Below are 21622 nucleotides of genomic sequence, written 5' to 3'. Positions count from 1 at the left end.
GTAGGAGGGGATGGTTGGATAATGATACACATACTGATGAGGGAGTGGGTGATGGTGGAAGCGTGGTGTGGTGGCGACATACTTACGGGGAGCCAAGGAACAAGTAACAAGGACAAAGAAGGAAAAAAATAAAAAACATTAAAAAGTACATCAATCCCAGCACGAGCAGTGGGAAGACACTAATCAAAAAGAAGCAATCAGTACGTGCTCCACAGAAGGGAGAAACGAACGCAGAGAAAGTGAAAGCAGACCGATGCACGGACCAGCAAAAAAGAGTGGTGGCCAACGAATGGTAAGCAATGGTCTGGCTGCAAGAACTTTTTAGTAAAGACCTAAAAAGGTCTGGACACACTGTTAATTTCTCTTAACCACAGTATGGTGCCACCACCACCCTAAGCACCATACCCACGGCAGGGACAGTACTGTGAGGGGGGACGGCACACTTGTTGCACCCCCTCCCAGCCAAAGGATAGGTCCAGGACCTCATATAGTCAGGGAGAGGGCTAGTCCTCAGTGTGCATGCTTGGATGAGTGTGACTCCTCGTACACCATACGGGGACATTCCCGTCTCAATGGTTTGTACATGCGACACAGTGTTTGCCTACTAGTTCATATTTCGAGTTGCAGTTATCTTTCTGTTTATATCTAGTCCGGTTAATAATCTTATGAATTATATATTTATTCTGGCACTATATTATCACGCTGGTTGCCATGGCAATGATAGAACAACGAATATGAGGATAAACACTTCTACCTGTTCATCAAATACTCAGCCGCCAGGCTTCCCAGGTCCATGAACTATGTGCTGCTCCAGTCCAGGCTTTTTTTCTTTGAATTCTGGAACTTATAGTCCTGTTTTATAATGGAGTCAAGCTATCCTGGCTGAAGAGGGGTGAAACCCCGAAACCGGTCCCAGGATGCTTGTTTCCAGCCCGGGGAGGACCTGGCCTGGCAGTTCGGGCTGGACTGTCCCCATGAGGCACAGGGTCAAGACAGATTTGCATATGGCCATGTCTGAACTGGGGCGGCATGGTGAGCAAAAAATAGGATGGATTTAGGCCCAAGTCTCTGTACTGGGGTGAACGTTTGACTTTGTTCAGCATTCCGTCCATCACTTGTTCTTTTAGGATTTTTAATGGAATAAACAAGACTACAAGTCCCGGCATTCTAAGGAAAAAAACGCTGGCTTGGAGCAGCACGTCACGCACGGACCTGGGAAACTCGGTAGGGCTGCAAAGGGTGACATTTCTGTGAAATTATAGAAAACATGGATACGATTCTGAACGGTTTGGGCCTCTGTATTAATTTTGAGGTTATAGTTTAGTCATTTTAAGTTTACTGTGGGCATCTGTAACAAGTTCTGGTAATGTTACTCACTGACGTCACTTCCTGAGACGTCGCTGATTATGCTGGTTATCACGTTCCTGTTGAACGGTGTTTCCCTGATGCCTGCCGGAAGTGCTCAGTGCCTCTCAGCTGCTACTGGCCTCCAGCCAGGCGACCATCCTCTCTGACGTCAATAAAAAACACCGTTAACATTGTGGCTAGACTGATCAAAGGACAACTTAAAACACTTTCCTTTATTCCTTCGCCCACAGTGCTTTGCGTGCCAGGAGATCTTAGCTCTCACTTGCGATGCGAAAAGTTGAACTACAAGTCCCAAAATGCAACCTGCTTTTGAAAACTCCCAGGACTTAGTGGCTCGAACTCGGGACGGCAGTGCCTGACACCTGTGCTGGGAGGACCCACAACCCCTGTCTAAAGACAGCGGTTCCCTTATGACGACCAAAGAAAAAGGCCCGGAGTAAGGGGATAAGACAGTCCGGGGGCTCAAGTCCCAAAGAAAGCGCAGTGGGTTGTCGCACCTGCTGCATACATATGCATAGCTGGCACGCTTCCCAGGTCCACTCGTGTTCTGCTGCTTTAGGACAGGTTTTTTTTTTAGTTCTGGAACTTGTAGTCCTGTTTTATAATCGACTACAAGTCCCATAATTCAAAGATAAAAACTGGAATAGAAGAGCACGTTACGCAGAGAGTATGAACGAGCCAGGTTTGTTACAAGGCCGCAGGCCTCTCACCTTTCCAAACTCCAGCAGCTCAGACAGTCTGTGAACACTCTTTCGATTCAGGGGCTTGTAAGAAAAAAACTGAACTTTTCGGAGATAGGCGTCATCAAGAGCGCCTCCAACCAGCCCAGCTATTTAGTCCAAAACAGTTGGCAGGCTCGAAAGTCTTATAAACAGGCAAGGAAAAAAAGAACATTCAATAACATACATTCAAAGTAAAAAAAAAAAGCGAGCGTTCAATACCTGTGCTCCTGGGGTACCTGGAAACCGGGAAGGTACGTGGGGTGGATCAGCGCCCTCACACCTACGGCTGCCAGCCCCGACGCCGAGAGGCCAGCCCTGGACACCCCGGAGAGAGGCCAGCCCTACACCCCCAGGAGAGATGCCCGTCCGCCTCCTAGGTGCCGCTCGTCAGCTGACGCACCCGGGTCCGCACTGCCCAGCTCAGGAGGGCGAGGCACCTGCTGGCACAGACTTTGGACTTCACGGTGCCCGAGCCGTGCCAGTGCGTAGGGATTGAAAACCACCTGCTTCTGCGGCAGCTCTGCACGAGGCGTGGATGATGAAAAGCAGCGCGCAGGCTTCCAGGAAGAGAAAAGGAGGTCTGGAGATAAACACGCCCCTGCGCTGACCTGTCATATTGGGAAGACGGTGAAGGTCCTACACCGGGGCACAAGGCGAGGGTAGACGGCGTCTACCCGGCAAGAGACGGGCCCACAGGTGTATGCTTAACTTGTCCCGGTGTAACCTTAGACTCCGAGACACACGCAGCAGCATCTTCTCTATAGACACGCCCATGCGCTGACCTGTCATATCTCGAAGACGGTGACGGTCCTTCACCGGGGCACAAGGGTTCCGTGCACCCTTTATCCACAGGGTGCACGGCGTCTACCCTGCAAGAGACGGGCCCCACAGGTGTATGCTTAACTTGTCCCGGTGTAATCTCGGACGCTGAGACAGACACAGTCAGCAGCATGCAGAGTGGGGAAGGGGCTAACGAGAGTCCATCTGGGCCCATAACAAAGGGCCTGACTGGGAGCTATCGGGAGCCTCACTTTGATGCAGTGGAGGGGGTACAAAGGCACCGCCTCACAGGCACTTAAGTGAGAAAGGCTTTGGGCTTTCTTCAGCCCCTGTTTATAGGAGGTGTGCCTGCACTCGAAGAATGTCAGCTGTGTTGGTCTGTCCCGGTATTGTCTTTTATTTGTTTTAAATAACAAAACATAGAGGCATTGTCAGTTACAATGCCAATAGCGCAAACTCGTGTAAATACGAGACCTATTGCATTGCAAAGGCTTGTTTAGGATTTGTGCACTGTCTTTAACCATACCCGGAAACCAGGCCTGGGCTAGGGCTGCGGAGTGCCAAGCGGCCACCGGTCCTGCGTGCCAGCTTCAGCCGTTCCTGGCTAATTATCCAGCAGCAGGGAGGGAGCCTTTATGAGAATTGTAGCTTCACTTTCAACACTGACTGTGTGTGGCCGAGCATCAAAGCACTGGTGAATGAACATCCAGGACTGGATGGAGGGCCTCACATGGCACCGGGTCACTTGTGTTCAGCAGACTCACACCGTGCAGATTTCTGGTGCAAACTGAAGTACAAGGTGCACTCGAGCTGATGAACGTTTAGTTCCGGGGTGAGGTGTGACCGCAAATCAATACATTTAGATACCGCGGGGCACATTTCACCCCACAAAAATGACAGAGAGGTAGATTTGGAAACCAATGAAGGGTCATTAATGGATTTGCAAAGTTACAAACTCCAATCATCAAAATGAGTCGTAAAGCAGTTATCAATACATGAAAGCATTAGTCAACATGATTCAAATCAATTCAGAATCACAAATACTAACTGTTTGAATTTGACAAAATAAATGAAAGCAGACTCGGGAAGCTCACTCATCTGCTGAGCTCGAGAAGTCGGGAATGTGGGAGAGAAGTGGGGCCGAAGGTGTCGCAAGTAAAGCCTCTACAGGCAGAATCAAATCCGCCATGATTTAGTCCAGTAAGAGGGTGGGGAGGTCTTTAACCCTTCGGGCGACGGAAAAGAGACCAGTTCTGAAGAGAGCGAGGAAGGCGTCTCTTCTGAGGAGAAGTGACAGGGGCACCTGAATCTAACCCGCGAAGCACTGCACAGTTTAAAATATGTCTCCAGCAAAAGATACCATCTGCGCGATTCCCATGGAGGGAGCCACCAGGCTGAGACACGTCTGGTAACAAACGCAGCCCTTCTCCACAGAGGGCGGGCGATGGCGTCTCGGCCGCGTGACCGTCAGCTGGACATCTCGTGGCGATGAAACAATGTGGTCAGAACGGACCCACTCACGGGTGCTGGGCCATTATTTCACTGTCCACGGAACACACACAGGTAAACATTCACACCAAAAGGAAACCAGAGATGCATCTAATGAACGCCGCCTGGTACAGCTCGGCTCCCGTAGTGACCAAGAGGAAAGAATGCCCAACGAGCAGAAATCACAGCAACTAACAATGAGCCATTTTGAGACCGATATTAACCGTGGTCAACTTAGGGTGAACATCACATAGTAAATATGTGTGTGTGCTGCGGGTTAATGTAAATGTACCTGCAAATCATTTAAAATCTTATCATCACAAAGTGCAGCTGTGAGGATGTCCATTCTGCTTAGCTCCAGGACAGCCGGCCCCTGTTGCACCTCTGACCTCAGGGAGCCGAGGAGGTTCCAGGTGAGACACTGATACCCCTGACCTGGTCACCATTTGTCCCTCTGAGGAGCCCCAGAAGAGACTCGCCTGCCTTCAGTACTATCCTCCACTTGAGTCAGCGGCTCAGTCGGACACATCAACCCACAGATGTTCCAGGCTTGGTCGAACACATCACCCCACAGATGTTCCAGGTGAGGCACAGATACCCCTGACCTGGTCACCATTTGTCCATCTGAGGAGCCCCAGAAGAGACTCGCCTGCCTTCAGTTCTATCCTCCACTTGAGTCCAAGCCTCAGTCGGACACATCAACCCACAGATGTTCCAGGTGAGGCACAGATACCCATGACCTGGTCACCATCTGTCCCTCTGAGGAGCCCCAGAAGAGACTCGCCTGCCTGCAGTACTATCCTCCACTTGAGTCCACGGCTCGGTCGGACACATCAACCCACAGATGTTCCAGGCTCGGTCGAACACATCACCCCACAGATGTTCCAGGTGAGGCACTGATACCCCTGACCTGGTCACCGTCTGTCCCTCTGAGGAGCTCCAGAAGAGACTCACCTGCCTTCAGTTCTATCCTCCACTTGAGCCATGGCTCGGTCGGACACATCAACCCACAGATGTTCCAGGTGAGGCACTGATACCCATGACCTGGTCACCGTCTGTCCCTCTGAGGAGCTCCAGAAGAGACTCGCCTGCCTTCAGTTCTATCCTCCACTTGAGTCCACGGCTCAGTCGGACACATCAACCCACAGATGTTCTAGGTGAGACACTGATACCCCTGACCTGGTCACCATCTGTCCCTCTGAGGAGCCCCAGAAGAGACTCGCCTGCCTTCAGTACTATCCTCCACTTGAGTCCAAGCCTCAGTCGGACACATCAACCCACAGATGTTCCAGGTGAGGCACTGATACCCCTGACCTGGTCACCATCTGTCCCTCTGAGGAGCCCCAGAAGAGACTCGCCTGCCTTCAGTTCTATCCTCCACTTGAGCCATGGCTCGGTCGGACACATCAACCCACAGATGTTCCAGGTGAGGCACTGATACCCCTGACCTGGTCACCATCTGTCCCTCTGAGGAGCCCCAGAAGAGACTCGCCTGCCTTCAGTTCTATCCTCCACTTGAGCCATGGCTCGGTCAGACACATCAACCCACAGATGTTCCAGGTGAGACACTGATACCCCTGACGTGGTCACCACCTGTCCCTCTGAGGAGCTCCAGAAGAGACTCGCCTGCCTTCAGTACTATCCTCCACTTGAATCTACGGCTCGGTCGGACACATCAACCCACAGATGTTCCAGGTGAGGCACTGATACCCCTGACCTGGTCTTCATTTGTCCCTCTGAGGAGCTCCAGAAGAGACTCGCCTGCCGTCAGTTCTATCCTCCACTTGAGTCCGAGGCTCAGTCGGACACATCAACCCACAGATGTTCCAGGTGAGGCACTGATACCCCTGACCTGGTCACCATCTGTCCCTCTGAGGAGCCCCAGAAGAGACTCGCCTGCCTACAGTACTATCCTCCACTTGAATCTACAGCTCGGTCGGACACATCAACCCACAGATGTTCCAGGTGAGGCACTGATACCCCTTACCTGGTCTTCATCTGTCCCTCTGAGGAGCCCCAGAAGAGACTCGCCTGCCTTCAGTACTATCCTTCACTTGAGTCCAAGCCTCAGTCGGACACATCAACCCACAGATTTTCCAGGTGAGGCACTGATACCCATGACCTGGTCACCGACTGTCCCTCTGAGGAGCTCCAGAAGATACTCGCCTGCCTTCAGTTCTATCCTCCACTTGAGTCCACGGCTCAGTCGGACACATCAACCCACAGATGTTCTAGGTGAGACACTGATACCCCTGACCTGGTCACCATCTGTCCCTCTGAGGAGCCCCAGAAGAGACTCGCCTGCCTTCAGTACTATCCTCCACTTGAGTCCACGGCTCGGTCGGACACATCAACCCACAGATGTTCCAGGTGAGGCACTGATACCCCTGACCTGGTCACCATTTGTCCATCTGAGGAGCCCCAGAAGAGACTCGCCTGCCTTCAGTACTATCCTCCACTTGAGTCCACGGCTCGGTCGGACACATCAACCCACAGATGTTCCAGGTGAGGCACGGATACCCCTGACCTGGTCACCATTTGTCCATCTGAGGAGCCCCAGAAGAGACTCGCCTGCCTTCAGTATTATCCTCCACTTGAGTCAGCGGCTCAGTCGGACACATCAACCCACAGATGTTCCAGGCTCGGTCGAACACATCACCCCACAGATGTTCCAGGTGAGGCACTGATACCCCTGACCTGGTCACCATCTGTCCCTCTGAGGAGCCCCAGAAGAGACTCGCCTGCCTTCAGTACTATCCTCCACTTGAGTCCACGGCTCGGTCGGATACATCAACCCACAGATGTTCCAGGTGAGGCACTGATACCCCTGACCTGGTCAACGTCTGTCCCTGTGAATGACCCCTCAACTCACCCGTTTTCAGCACTGGCCTCCACGTGAGTCCCAGTCTCGGTCACCGACACCTCCCCCAGCAGAGTTCATCGCCACGGTCATCTGCCAGCAGCCCTTCCTTCTGTTCCACCCTCAGCAGATCATGGTAGGAGAGAGGTGCTTGCCCCATTTTATCAGGGGTTCAAGGGTCACGTGGGGGTGGGGGGGTGAGAAGTTGGCCTGCAATATGCTTTCCACTAGTTACAGTGGGCACCTTGCACCAGTCCAAACAACCCTTATTGATGATAGGTTTAAAGACAACCTTTATTGAAAGCTATCCTAGTGATAGCTATGGAGAGCAGCCTTCAGACTAAGTCTGGAAGGAGTGTAAAGCAGCTTGATTTACAAGATTATAACCTCTTTAATTACTAAATGAAAGGAGAACCACACCAGGTATATATAAAATATATGTATTTATTCCTAAAAACTCCCTACTAATCTCTTTATGATCCAAGATACACAATAATACAGTTCTAAAACGACAGTAAATAGCACAATATACAATGGTCCCTAGGGGCGGACCAAACCATATATTAAGAAAGTGGTATAAGAACCACGACTTGACTAGACACAGTGCCTACAGCACGTAGAATCGCTGGGACCTCAAGGAACCACCCAAGGTAGTGACACAGGAGACCCATGGGGGACGCGTTCAGTGTGAGAACACAGGCACGAGCCCCGTACTATTCTATGGGAAAGTCACGGTTGGCATTTTAGAAGTTAAGGACACTTAGGAGAGGATTTTGAGCAAACCCCTTTAGACTTAGGGGTTCTAGGGCCAGTACCCACGAGAGCACCGGAGTACTCGAGTTACCTCACCCAGGGAAGCCGGGTGCATAGGTGTCAAATGGTGTCGGGAATCGTAGTTGATTTCAATGGCAATCTGCTGCAAAGTGCTGCTACTGGGAAGAAGAAAAGTGTCCGGTGTGATCCAAGCCTGGATCGAAGATCAGAAGAACCTGAGAGCAGAGGAGACCGAGTCTGGGTCACTTGCAAGTGACCAGGGGCACGATAGACGAATGCCCACGATGTCCGGTGCTTCAGGTGCGAAGAGGTGAAGCTTGACTCTGCAGCCACGAGGACCAGGAGGCGTCGACGATAACCAGGAGCTGGATTCGAGCTGTCCCACGAAGGATGTCGAGTGCTGCAGTGTTGGTGCCCGGATTGGACCCAACAAGCCTTGGCAACAGCAACCCACGCAGGAAGAGAAAAGATGCTCTGATGCGAACAAGCAAGGTCCTGGGGACTCCCCAAGCAATGGAGAGTCAGGGCACGTCTGGAGCAACCAGGGAAGCCCAATTGGAAGTAAAGTTGCCTTCACAGGGACCCACCAGTTGATGGACTAGGGATCGCAAAGGGACCTCGAGAGAAAACACAAAGGGCCAGCTCACGGAACACTCGTGGAGTGTAGGTGTGCGTTCTTCGGTGCAAATGCTGCTCGGAGTCATGGATACAAGTAAACCAAAGCTCAGCCGCAGGAGTCGTTGAAAAGGTGATGCTTCTGCAAAGTGACGCGGTGTCCAGGGGTTCGGGTTGCACGGTCGCCACGAAGGATACGGGCCTCAAACTTTCTGTGGGCACTGATCAACCTCTAAGACCACGGAAACCCACCTCCTGTGTTGCAAAATTCTTTGGAGGCTGGGGGGAGCTTCGGAGATGCAAACTGGTCAGATGCGTCTTTGGTGCCTGCCTTGCAGGGGACTAACTCCTTTACTCCAAGGGAGATTCTTCAGTCATCTAGTTCAATGTAGATTGTCGAAGTTCCAGGATTCAGTATCAGAGTTTCGTCCAGGTGTAATCTAAAGTCCTGTAGCCAGGGATTCCAATCTTATACCCAAGGAAGGGGTGGGACAAACTCTGGGGACCCACCTATGGGAGGGTCAGGAAAGAGGGGTGGCTACACCCATTTCCTTTGTCCAGTTTCGCGCAAGAGCAGGGGCTGGTAGCCCCTGCAACCGGTTTGAGCTGGACTATTGACAGGGACACCAAATGTGCCCCCAGTGCAGACTTCAAAGCACTCTTGGAATGCACCCACCCAGCCCCAATACACTAAAGCCTGTCTGGGAGGTAGTGACACCTCCCTGTGACAGGAAACCTATTATCCAGGCCTCCCCTTCCGGAGTTTCGTCCAGCAGCAGGAGGGAAGACTCGTGTCTGTGGCTGGCACAATCCATTTTGTAATGCCAGGGCTCTGTTAGCTGGTACCGGGTATACCAGTGCGGTCATGTCTCTCCCTCTAGAAGGGTGGGATCATGGTGTGGGGGTATGATTCCAAGGTGTTTGACACCAAACACGACATGTTTCTGTGCAGCCATCCCAAAGTTAGCATTTACCGTTTAGTTAAAATGCACTTAAGAGTATATGGTTGGCTGCATCACAAACAACCCCGGAATAAAGGTTCTGAAGGCTGTAGAGAGGCTCTGCTCATGCATGGGCACCCTCTCACATAAAACCCAGCACCCTGCCTTCAGGATTAGTAAGGCCTGCCATAGGGGTGACTGATAGGTTTGTATGTGCAGTGATATGAAGAGATATAGTGAACCTATATCTCAGTAAGGGGTGCATGCACCACCTTACACAGGCTGCTGTAGCAGTCCTGTGGTGTCATTTTGGATGGCTTTCCATGGGTGGCATAATACATGCGGCAGCCCCTGGTAGGCCTCTGGGGTACCTATGCCCTGGGTACATAGTATATCATATATTAGGGAATTATAAGGGTACCCCAGAATCCAATCTGGAGTGTACCTAAAGTACTTGTAATCAATTTTTGGGAGAATGCAGATAGGCTGGGCTCCTGAATAACAGGATCCCAGCCAAACTAAGTCCAAAACCAGCAAAACACCAGGAAAAAAGTGGGGGCACCCATGCAGTCAGATGCAGTCAGATTCCACCTTCCTACAGGGGGTGGGTGAGCAGTAGGTCTGTCTAGAGCAGAGGTTTAGGTCTGTGGAGTTCCAGCACATCATTCCTTTCAGATCAGGGCTGGAGTCAGTGAAGGAAGAAACTCGAGCAGAGGTCTTGGTTCAGGCCCCAGTATTTCATATTTAGTGATTCATAACAACAAGTTAGATCTTAAAGCTGATTGTTCAGTGATGCGAGAGCTTAAAGAAAAGCATGTGATCCGTGATCCAGAGTTCAATGGGGCAGAGGCGTGGCTAAATAGAACAAACTATTCTCTAACTATTAGGTTGGTTTTTCACATACAGGTAACGAATAGTTTACCTGTCGGTGTAGTTTTGCAGCTTGAAGATCTTTCTGGATTCACTATGCTGTGCATTATTCCGCGATCTTGTGGTTGGTCCGGATTCGTAGTCTTTCTTTTGTTTTTTTTTTTGTTTTTCGTAGCCCAGGTGGTTTGGTGTACCTCTCGTGACGTCGGCGCGCTTCCTGCGGAAGTCCCACCTTGGGTGCGCCATCTTCGGGTTCTTTTTTCCCTTGTTTTGTTCTTTTGTCTTCTTTTTATTTTTTTTTAACCCCAGGCGGTTTTAGTCTTGTTTATTCTCCAAGTCTCTTTTCAGTATTTTATTCTTCTCAACCTCACTTGTTATTCCACCTTGCTCTCCTGCCTCATCTTTCTGGCGGAGGTGGGTGGGTCCGCTAGTGAATCCAGAAAGATCTTCAAGCTGCAAAACTACACCGACAGGTAAGAAACTATTCATTTTGCAGCGTGAATCTTTCTGGATTCACTATGCTGTGCATAGACTTTGTAGCGGTTTGCTATTTTTGTGGCGGCTGGGTGGAAGATGAGCGTTGAATATATGTTGGAGCACCTTCTGTCCTACTTGTGCTTCCTTGTTCATCTGTATGTCCACGCAGTAGTGCTTAGTGAACATGTGAACCGAAGCCCAGGTTGCCGCCAGGCATATGTCCTGAATGGGCGTGTTTGCCAGAAAGGCAATTGTTGCCCCCTTCTTCCTTGTGGAGTGTGCCTGTGCCCCCTCCGATAGTTCTTGCCCTGCCTGCATGTGGCAGAATTGTATTGTTAGCGCGATCCATCGTGCGATGGTGCCCTTGGTCACTGGTCTACCCAGGAAACTGGTAGCGAATGACACGAAAAACTGTTTTGTTTTCCTGTGTTCCTTAGTTCTCTCTATGTAGTGCATCACCGCCCTTCTGGCGTCGAGAGTGTGAAGTGCCCTCTCTGCGCCCGTTGTCGGGTTTTGGAAGAAACTTGGTATTTGAATGGTCTGGTTCATATGGAAAGCGGACACCACCTTTGGCATGAAGTGTGGGTCCGTCCTCATGACGACTCTGTCCTTGTGGATCTGTATGTAGGGCTCCTGTAGTGTTAACGCCTGCAGTTCGCTTACCCTGCGTAGCGATGTTATTGCTACCAGGAAGGCTGTTTTCATGCTCAGCAATTGTAGAGAGGCTTTGTGTACGGGCTCAAAGGGCGCCTTCATGAGTTCAGTCAGGACTAAATTGAGGTTCCATGCCGGCGGCGTCATTCTTTTAGGTGGTGCTGATCTTCTAGCTCCCTCGAGGAATCTCTTTACTACCCGAGAGGTAAAGAAACTCCCTCCCGTCTACCCTCGTGTGTACGCTACAATCGCCGCTAGGTGGACTCTTAGTGACGACGAGCATAGATTAGATTTTAGTAGGTGTGTGAGGTATCTAAGCACCGTTGATTCCTTGGTCATTTTGTTTTGCAGTTTATTTCTGGTGCACCAAATAGTAAACCTTTTCCATTTATCTCCATAGCATTTCCGGGTCGTTGGCCTCCTAGCCTCACGCAGCACTCGCATAGTTCTTCGAGGTAGCTTAAGGTGTGCGAACTCTAGGTCCTCAGGAGCCAAGCCGCTAGACTGAGGCTCTCTGGCTCTGGGTGTAGAACCTCTCCGTTCTGCATGGAGAGTAAGTCTTTGATTTTTTTGAATTTGTGTGGGGGCCCTCTGCCATCTCCACTATCTGAGAGTACCACGTTTGTCTTGCCCACTGTGGTGCTACTAGGATCAGCGTCATGTTGCTTGTCCTGCATTTGTTGAGTACCCTGTGCATCAGTGGTTTTGGTGGAAAAGCGTAGGCAAATGTTTTTGAGCAGCTTATCCATAGGGAATTCCCCTGCGATTGTTTTTCTGGTTGTCTGGATGCGAAGTTTTGGCATTTTGCATTCTGGCGTGTTGCAAATAGGTCTATTGTAGGTTTCCCCCACCTTCTGAATAGTTTTTGCGTTTCCCATCCATTGAGCTCCCACTCGTGGGATGCCGAAGTCTGTCTATTTTCAGTGGGATTGCCCATCTCCAGATCTCCTGAGCCAGTTTGGATAGGGGGAACGATTGCGTTCCTCCCTGCTTGTTGATGTAGAACATCGTTGTAGTATTGTCTGTTTGTATCAACACTCTTTGGTTGTACAGCTGCCTCTGGAAAGCCTTCAGGGCTAGCTGTACGGTCTTCAATTCCAGGTAGTTGATGTGTTTGACCGCATCCGTTGGAGTCCACAGACCTCTCACTCGGAGCTTGTTCATGTGTGCACCCCATCCCCTCTGGGATGCGTCTGTGGTGATGGTCACAGTTGGGTTTGGAGGTGTCAAGGGTTTCCCTGTTATGATGTTTTCCCTGTTCCACCATGTTATCTCTTCCTGCACTGCGTGCGTTACAACCACTAGATCCTCCCAACTTCCGTTTGCTTGTGACCATTGTTGTTGCAGCCATTCTTGGAATGGTCTCATGTGTAGGCCTACATTGGGGACTAGGTGTATGCATGACGCCATCATCCCCATGATCTTGCTCGCCGTTCTCACTGTCAGAGCTCGCCCCTTCTGGTAGAGACGTGTCTCCTTCAGCAGGGCTTCTGTTCTCCTGTTGCTGGGCATGACGGTGTTGTTTATGGTGTTGATCTGTGCCCCCAGGAAGATCTTCACCTGTTCTGGTTCCATTGATGATTTCCCCCAGTGAATCGAGAACCCTAGACTTGTTAGTGTATTTGTCACTATTTCTGCGTGTTCCTCGCACTTGTCGCGAGTACTTGCTTTGATTAGCCAGTCGTCCAGGTAAGGGTATACATGGATGCCTTCCCTCCGTAGGTATGCTGCTACCGCTGCCAGGCATTTTGTGAACACCCTTGGCGCGGACTTGAGGCCGAATGCCAGGGTTGTGAATTGGTAGTGATCCTCGTTGATGGTGAACCTTACCAGGTTCTTGTGTCGACCGTTCATCGGGATGTGCAGGTAGGCATCTTTGAGATCCACCGTGGACATGAAGTCTCCTCCTCGTAACTGGGGCAGCACTTCTTGCAGCGATGTCATTTTGAATCTCTGAGTTTTTATGAATCTGTTTAGGAACCGTAGATCCAGGATGGGTCTTAGTGTTTCGTCCACCTTTGGGACCAGGAAGTAGTTTGAGTACACTCCCTTGTTCCTTTCTCTGTATGGCACCGGTTCTATGGTCTTCTTTTGGAGCAGTTGCAGAGTCTCCTTTTTGAGTTGCGTTACAACAAACAAATGATGGACGGAATGCTGACAATGCAGAAATTCTCCCCCAGTCAAGAGATCTGGGTTAAATCCATCGTTCTTTTGCCCACTACACCACCCCAGTTTAGACATGGCCATATGCAAATCAGTCTTGACCCTGTGCCTCATGGGAACAGTCCAGCCCGAACTGCCAAGCCATGTCTTCTCTGGACCGGAATCAAGCATCCTAGGACCGGTTTCTGGCTATCAGCCGTCATCAGCCAGGATAGCTTGACTCCAGTGGCGTAGTGAGCACGGGTCCCACGTCTGGGAATACCCATCCCACTTAGGGCGAAAAGCGTTACAACAAACAAATGATGGACGGAATGCTGACAATGCAGAAATTCTCCCCCAGTCAAGAGATCTGGGTTAAATCCATCGTTCTTTTGCCCACTACACCACCCCAGTTTAGACATGGCCATATGCAAATCAGTCTTGACCCTGTGCCTCAGGGCAAAAGAACGATGGATTTAACCCAGATCTCTTGACTGGGGGAGAATGTCTGCATTGTCAGCATTCCGTCCATCAATTGTTTGTTGTAACGCTTTTCGCCCTAAGTGGGATGGGTATTCCCAGACGTGGGACCCGTGCTCACTACGCCACTGGAGTCAAGCTATCCTGGCTGATGACGGCTGATAGCCAGAAACCGGTCCTAGGATGCTTGATTCTGGTCCAGGGAAGACATGGCTTGGCAGTTCGGGCTGGACTGTTCCCATGAGGCACAGGGTCAAGACTGATTTGCATATGGCCATGTCTAAACTGGGGTGGTGTAGTGGGCAAAAGAACGATGGATTTAACCCAGATCTCTTGACTGGGGGAGAATGTCTGCATTGTCAGCATTCCGTCCATCAATTGTTTGTTGTAACGCTTTTCGCCCTAAGTGGGATGGGTATTCCCAGACGTGGGACCCGTGCTCACTACGCCACTGGAGTCAAGCTATCCTGGCTGATGACGGCTGATAGCCAGAAACCGGTCCTAGGATGCTTGATTCTGGTCCAGGGAAGACATGGCTTGGCAGTTCGGGCTGGACTGTTCCCATGAGGCACAGGGTCAAGACTGATTTGCATATGGCCATGTCTAAACTGGGGTGGTGTAGTGGGCAAAAGAACGATGGATTTAACCCAGATCTCTTGACTGGGGGAGAATGTCTGCATTGTCAGCATTCCGTCCATCAATTGTTTGTTGTAACGCTTTTCGCCCTAAGTGGGATGGGTATTCCCAGACGTGGGACCCGTGCTCACTACGCCACTGGAGTCAAGCTATCCTGGCTGATGACGGCTGATAGCCAGAAACCGGTCCTAGGATGCTTGATTCTGGTCCAGGGAAGACATGGCTTGGCAGTTCGGGCTGGACTGTTCCCATGAGGCACAGGGTCAAGACTGATTTGCATATGGCCATGTCTAAACTGGGGTGGTGTAGTGGGCAAAAGAACGATGGATTTAACCCAGATCTCTTGACTGGGGGAGAATGTCTGCATTGTCAGCATTCCGTCCATCAATTGTTTGTTGTAACGCTTTTCGCCCTAAGTGGGATGGGTATTCCCAGACGTGGGACCCGTGCTCACTACGCCACTGGAGTCAAGCTATCCTGGCTGATGACGGCTGATAGCCAGAAACCGGTCCTAGGATGCTTGATTCTGGTCCAGGGAAGACATGGCTTGGCAGTTCGGGCTGGACTGTTCCCATGAGGCACAGGGTCAAGACTGATTTGCATATGGCCATGTCTAAACTGGGGTGGTGTAGTGGGCAAAAGAACGATGGATTTAACCCAGATCTCTTGACTGGGGGAGAATGTCTGCATTGTCAGCATTCCGTCCATCAATTGTTTGTTGTAACGCTTTTCGCCCTAAGTGGGATGGGTATTCCCAGACGTGGGACCCGTGCTCACTACGCCACTGGAGTCAAGCTATCCTGGCTGATGACGGCTGATAGCCAGAAACCGGTCCTAGGATGCTTGATTCTGGTCCAGGGAAGACATGGCTTGGCAGTTCGGGCTGGACTGTTCCCATGAGGCACAGGGTCAAGACTGATTTGCATATGGCCATGTCTAAACTGGGGTGGTGTAGTGGGCAAAAGAACGATGGATTTAACCCAGATCTCTTGACTGGGGGAGAATGTCTGCATTGTCAGCATTCCGTCCATCAATTGTTTGTTGTAACGCTTTTCGCCCTAAGTGGGATGGGTATTCCCAGACGTGGGACCCGTGCTCACTACGCCACTGGAGTCAAGCTATCCTGGCTGATGACGGCTGATAGCCAGAAACCGGTCCTAGGATGCTTGATTCTGGTCCAGGGAAGACATGGCTTGGCAGTTCGGGCTGGACTGTTCCCATGAGGCACAGGGTCAAGACTGATTTGCATATGGCCATGTCTAAACTGGGGTGGTGTAGTGGGCAAAAGAACGATGGATTTAACCCAGATCTCTTGACTGGGGGAGAATGTCTGCATTGTCAGCATTCCGTCCATCAATTGTTTGTTGTAACGCTTTTCGCCCTAAGTGGGATGGGTATTCCCAGACGTGGGACCCGTGCTCACTACGCCACTGGAGTCAAGCTATCCTGGCTGATGACGGCTGATAGCCAGAAACCGGTCCTAGGATGCTTGATTCTGGTCCAGGGAAGACATGGCTTGGCAGTTCGGGCTGGACTGTTCCCATGAGGCACAGGGTCAAGACTGATTTGCATATGGCCATGTCTAAACTGGGGTGGTGTAATGGGCAAAAGAACGATGGATTTAACCCAGATCTCTTGACTGGGGGAGAATGTCTGCATTGTCAGCATTCCGTCCATCAATTGTTTGTTGTAACGCTTTTCGCCCTAAGTGGGATGGGTATTCCCAGACGTGGGACCCGTGCTCACTACGCCACTGGAGTCAAGCTATCCTGGCTGATGACGGCTGATAGCCAGAAACCGGTCCTAGGATGCTTGATTCTGGTCCAGGGAAGACATGGCTTGGCAGTTCGGGCTGGACTGTTCCCATGAGGCACAGGGTCAAGACTGATTTGCATATGGCCATGTCTAAACTGGGGTGGTGTAGTGGGCAAAAGAACGATGGATTTAACCCAGATCTCTTGACTGGGGGAGAATGTCTGCATTGTCAGCATTCCGTCCATCAATTGTTTGTTGTAACGCTTTTCGCCCTAAGTGGGATGGGTATTCCCAGACGTGGGACCCGTGCTCACTACGCCACTGGAGTCAAGCTATCCTGGCTGATGACGGCTGATAGCCAGAAACCGGTCCTAGGATGCTTGATTCTGGTCCAGGGAAGACATGGCTTGGCAGTTCGGGCTGGACTGTTCCCATGAGGCACAGGGTCAAGACTGATTTGCATATGGCCATGTCTAAACTGGGGTGGTGTAGTGGGCAAAAGAACGATGGATTTAACCCAGATCTCTTGACTGGGGGAGAATGTCTGCATTGTCAGCATTCCGTCCATCAATTGTTTGTTGTAACGCTTTTCGCCCTAAGTGGGATGGGTATTCCCAGACGTGGGACCCGTGCTCACTACGCCACTGGAGTCAAGCTATCCTGGCTGATGACGGCTGATAGCCAGAAACCGGTCCTAGGATGCTTGATTCTGGTCCAGGGAAGACATGGCTTGGCAGTTCGGGCTGGACTGTTCCCATGAGGCACAGGGTCAAGACTGATTTGCATATGGCCATGTCTAAACTGGGGTGGTGTAGTGGGCAAAAGAACGATGGATTTAACCCAGATCTCTTGACTGGGGGAGAATGTCTGCATTGTCAGCATTCCGTCCATCAATTGTTTGTTGTAACGCTTTTCGCCCTAAGTGGGATGGGTATTCCCAGACGTGGGACCCGTGCTCACTACGCCACTGGAGTCAAGCTATCCTGGCTGATGACGGCTGATAGCCAGAAACCGGTCCTAGGATGCTTGATTCTGGTCCAGGGAAGACATGGCTTGGCAGTTCGGGCTGGACTGTTCCCATGAGGCACAGGGTCAAGACTGATTTGCATATGGCCATGTCTAAACTGGGGTGGTGTAGTGGGCAAAAGAACGATGGATTTAACCCAGATCTCTTGACTGGGGGAGAATGTCTGCATTGTCAGCATTCCGTCCATCAATTGTTTGTTGTAACTCCTTTTTGAGTTGAGCAAGCTCCTGCCCGGAGCGTTGCCTTCTTTTTGGTTTCTTGTCTGGAGGTCTTTTCTCTAGCTCTATACAGTACCCGTACTGTATGACGTTCAGAATCCATTTGTCTGATGTTATTTTTTGCCATTGTTGAAGGTAAAGTTTTAGTCTTTCGCCTACTGGTGTTGCATGCTCGTAGGCGATTGGTTTGTGAACCCCCCCCCTACTGTGTTCACTATGCGCTTCACCCCCTGGGGTATCCTGGAGGAAGGTGGAGAGAAATGCGGCCATGCACTGGCGCATGGCCAACTCCAATGCCCTTCTGAACAGGCACCAGCACCAACACTGGGACGAGATGGGAGACCTAATTAAGCATCTCCCAGAGCAGTACAGACAGAGAGCTTCCCATCTGGTCGAGGAAGGCAAAAGCATTTCTAACGCAAGTGTTGGTGCTGGTGCCTGTTCAGAAGGGCATTGGAGTTGGCCATGCGCCAGTGCATGGCCGCATTTCTCTCCACCTTCCTCCCGGTGAGGTCCATTCTTCTGCTCTCCTTGTCGGGAGGCGGCCCTGAGGTAGCCGGCACATTGGCCCTCTTCCTGGCCGTGGAAGCAATGATGGAGTCAGCTGTGACTGATCCCTTGATATATGGAGGATCCTGTGAAGAGTGTTTGTACTTCTTTTCTGTTCTTGGAGTGATGGATCTGCAAGTTCCGGGCTCCTTGAATGCCTCCTTCCCTTGGTTCATCACGCTTTGGAGCATGGGGAGGAACTGGCTCCTAGTCTGGATGGGGAGCAGTGTTTTCAGTAGAAAGTCTGCTTTCTGCTTCTCCTCGTCCAATTTCACCCCAAAGGCCGCTGCTGTGCTCCTGACAACCATGTTGTAAGCTCCAATGTCGTCTGGCGGCGAAGGCCTCGAAGGATATGTCTCCACAGGCTCTTCGGGACTTTCGGCGTCGAGGTCTTGCCATTCCATCTCCTGAGTCGTCGGCGGCGCCGAGCCGTAGATCGACTGCTGCTCGTCTTCTTCTCCCTCATAGTAGGCTTCCGCCTCCTCCTCTTCAGGATCTCTCGACAGATCTTCGGTGTCGAAGTCCTCCTGTTCCACGACCTCGACGACCTCGGTCGGCGGCCTTACTGGGATCTTGTACTGTCTCATTTTTTCGTCGAACTCCTTCTTCCTCAGAAGCATACTCTCCATCTCCGCCTCGAGCCTTCTCTTTTTCTTCTCCATTTCGGAGGCGGGATCGGCGTCGATCGCTGGTCTCTTCGACGGAGCTTGCGTCGACGCGGCCTTTTCCTTCGTCGTCGGGCGGCTCACCTCGAGGCCCTGCTTTGACGAACCCTGCTTTTTGGCGGGCTTCGGCACCTGGGAGTCCTTCTCGAAGGATCCGCCGGGCCTTTCGTCCTTGGATCCACTTGCGGTCGTCGAAATTTTCGGCGCCGGTGTTCCTTTCGAGGACTTTGACTCTGTTTTTCGAGAGTCACTCTCAGATTTTCGGGGCCCTTTCGGGGCTTTCGTACTCAAAGAGTCTCCTACCTTGTCAGGCGTTTTCTTATCGGTCTCTGCGACCGTGAAGACGTCGGGTCCTTCGGCGATGTTGTCCTCATCGTCGGTGGAGAGTCCCAGCTCGTACAGCGACGGGGCCTGTTGAAGTTGGCTCTTCTCTGCCTTTCTCTCACTCGGAGCGTCTTCGGCGTGAAGACGGCGCAGGCGTTGCAATCCTTGCTCACGTGGTCGATCGGCAGGCAAAGGTTGCAGACTGGATGCTGATCCTTCTGCGCGTATTTGTGGTGGCAGTTATGGCAGAATTTGAATGGTGTCTTGTCCATTGCGCTCAGAGTCTCTGAGTGCGCATTCTCCAATGGGCGTCGAAGTTTTCGTGGAACTCCACCTTCTTCGTCGTCCCAGCTGTATGTTCTTCTTCTCTGTAGTCTTGTATACCTTCTTCTTCGATGAAACTCGCGTATTTATCTATTCCTTCGTTCAAACTCTGGAGCTTCTCGATGACGATCCAGACCCAACGGCGGAAAAAAGAATCTGAAGATGGTGCACCGAAGGTGGGACTTCCGCAGGAAGCGCGCCGACGTCACGAGAGGTACACCAAATGGTGGGACGTCGACGCCCACCTGGGCTACGAAAAAACAAAAGAAAAACAAAAGAAAGACTACGAATCCGGACCCAACCACAAGATCGCGGAATAACGCACAGCATAGTGAATCCAGAAAGATTCACGCTGCAAAACTGCATTTAAAATATAACGCATGCACCTTAAATGAAAAATAAATGCATCTTAAATGTACCTGTGGAGAATGCATTTTTCTGGTAGGAAAGTGCAGCTGGTTAACACTATCCCTTCACATGTCAGTGGGTGTAACCGGGCGGTCAGTGGGTGTAACCGGGCGGTCACTGGCTTGAGTCCTGTTCTGGTGCACCGGGGGATAGTGATGCCTACTAGCAGGCTGTCGTGAACATGTGCAGAGGATTGCGTTTACATGTCTGCAGTGCTTTCAGAAGTTATTTTCAGTAATATGCGGAGTGTACCTAGAGCAAACCCCAAACCTTTTTATAGGTTTCCATTAAAGGGGCAGATTCTATCCATGAAAGCCTGTACTGGCTCCCACACACATTGACATTTCTTCCAGGCAGCAGGCAGAGTGGACAGGAGGCCTGGGTCTTCTTGAGCTCCCATCAGCAGTGGTGACCCCAGAGATGTCCACGGTATAGAGTGTCGATCCAGAGTGAGAGGGGGCAAGGCCCAAGCGGCGGAGTGACCCCTAGTCAAAATCACTCTTCAAAGGAGAGGAGACCACCCCCCCACCTTACAACCTGCAGCAACTCAACCATTCAGGGACGGTTGTTTTATTTTTAAATAAAAAGCATGGGGACTGTTTTAATCAAGTTAATAAAGCCGGGGTGTGTCGTTTCTCCGGTCCCTGCCCACGTCATCCTATGAGACTGTGCAAATTAAAGTTCAGGGGCGTATGACTGAGTGTGTTCAGCTGCGTATGACCGAGTGTGTTCAGGGGCGTATGACCGAGTGTGTTCAGGGGCGTATGACTGAGTGTGTTCAGGGGCGTATGACTGAGTGTGTTCAGGGGCGTACGACTGAGTGTGTTCAGCCGCGTAGGAATGGGTGTGTTCAGGGGCATATGACTGAGTGTGTTCAGGTGCGTATGACTGGGTGTGTTCAGGGGCGTATGACTGAGTGTGTTCAGGGGAGTAGGACTGAGTGTGTTCAGCTGCGTATGACCGAGTGTGTTCAGGGGCGTATGACCGAGTGTGTTCAGGGGCGTACGACCGAGTGTGTTCAGGGGCGTATGACTGAGTGTGTTCAGGGGCGTATGACTGAGTGTGTTCAGGGGCGTATCACTGAGTGTGTTCAGGGGAGTAGGACTGAGTGTGTTCAGGGGCGTATGACTGAGTGTGTTCAGGGGCGTATGACTGAGTGTGTTCAGGGGCGTATGACTAAGTGTGTTCAGGGGCGTATCACTGAGTGTGTTCAGGGGAGTAGGACTGAGTGTGTTCAGGGGCGTACGACTGAGTGTGTTCAGGTGCGTATGACTGAGTGTGTTCAGCCGCGTAGGAATGGGTGTGTTCAGGGGCATATGACTGAGTGTGTTCAGGTGCGTATGACTGGGTGTGTTCAGGTGCGTATGACTGGGTGTGTTCAGGGGCGTATGACTGAGTGTGTTCAGGTGCGTATGACTGGGTGTGTTCAGGTGCGTATGACTGGGTGTGTTCAGGGGCGTATGACTGAGTGTGTTCAGGGGAGTAGGACTGGGTGTGTTCAGGTGCGTATGACTGGGTGTGTTCAGGGGCGTATGACTGAGTGTG

General features: G+C 51.3%; 1 protein-coding gene across 1 annotated transcript in view; it reads right to left on the bottom strand.

The window, feature by feature from the left end:
• The window catches only part of LOC146829685 (arf-GAP with Rho-GAP domain, ANK repeat and PH domain-containing protein 1-like), a 399658-nt gene extending 397121 nt beyond the window's left edge, over positions 1–2537 (bottom strand). Inside the window, exon 1 of the mRNA XM_085608376.1 lies at positions 2310–2537. The gene's annotated coding sequence lies outside the window, so the exon portion shown is untranslated. The remainder of the gene's footprint in view (positions 1–2309) is intronic.
• Between the last annotated feature and the right edge of the window lie 19085 nt (positions 2538–21622).

The sequence above is a fragment of the Triturus cristatus genome, chromosome 5_2 (assembly GCF_964204655.1).
Source record: "Triturus cristatus chromosome 5_2, aTriCri1.1, whole genome shotgun sequence".
In the NCBI taxonomy this organism is placed as follows: domain Eukaryota; kingdom Metazoa; phylum Chordata; class Amphibia; order Caudata; family Salamandridae; genus Triturus; species Triturus cristatus.
Note: the sequence above shows the minus strand (reverse complement) of the source record. Positions and strands in the feature narration are given on the sequence as shown.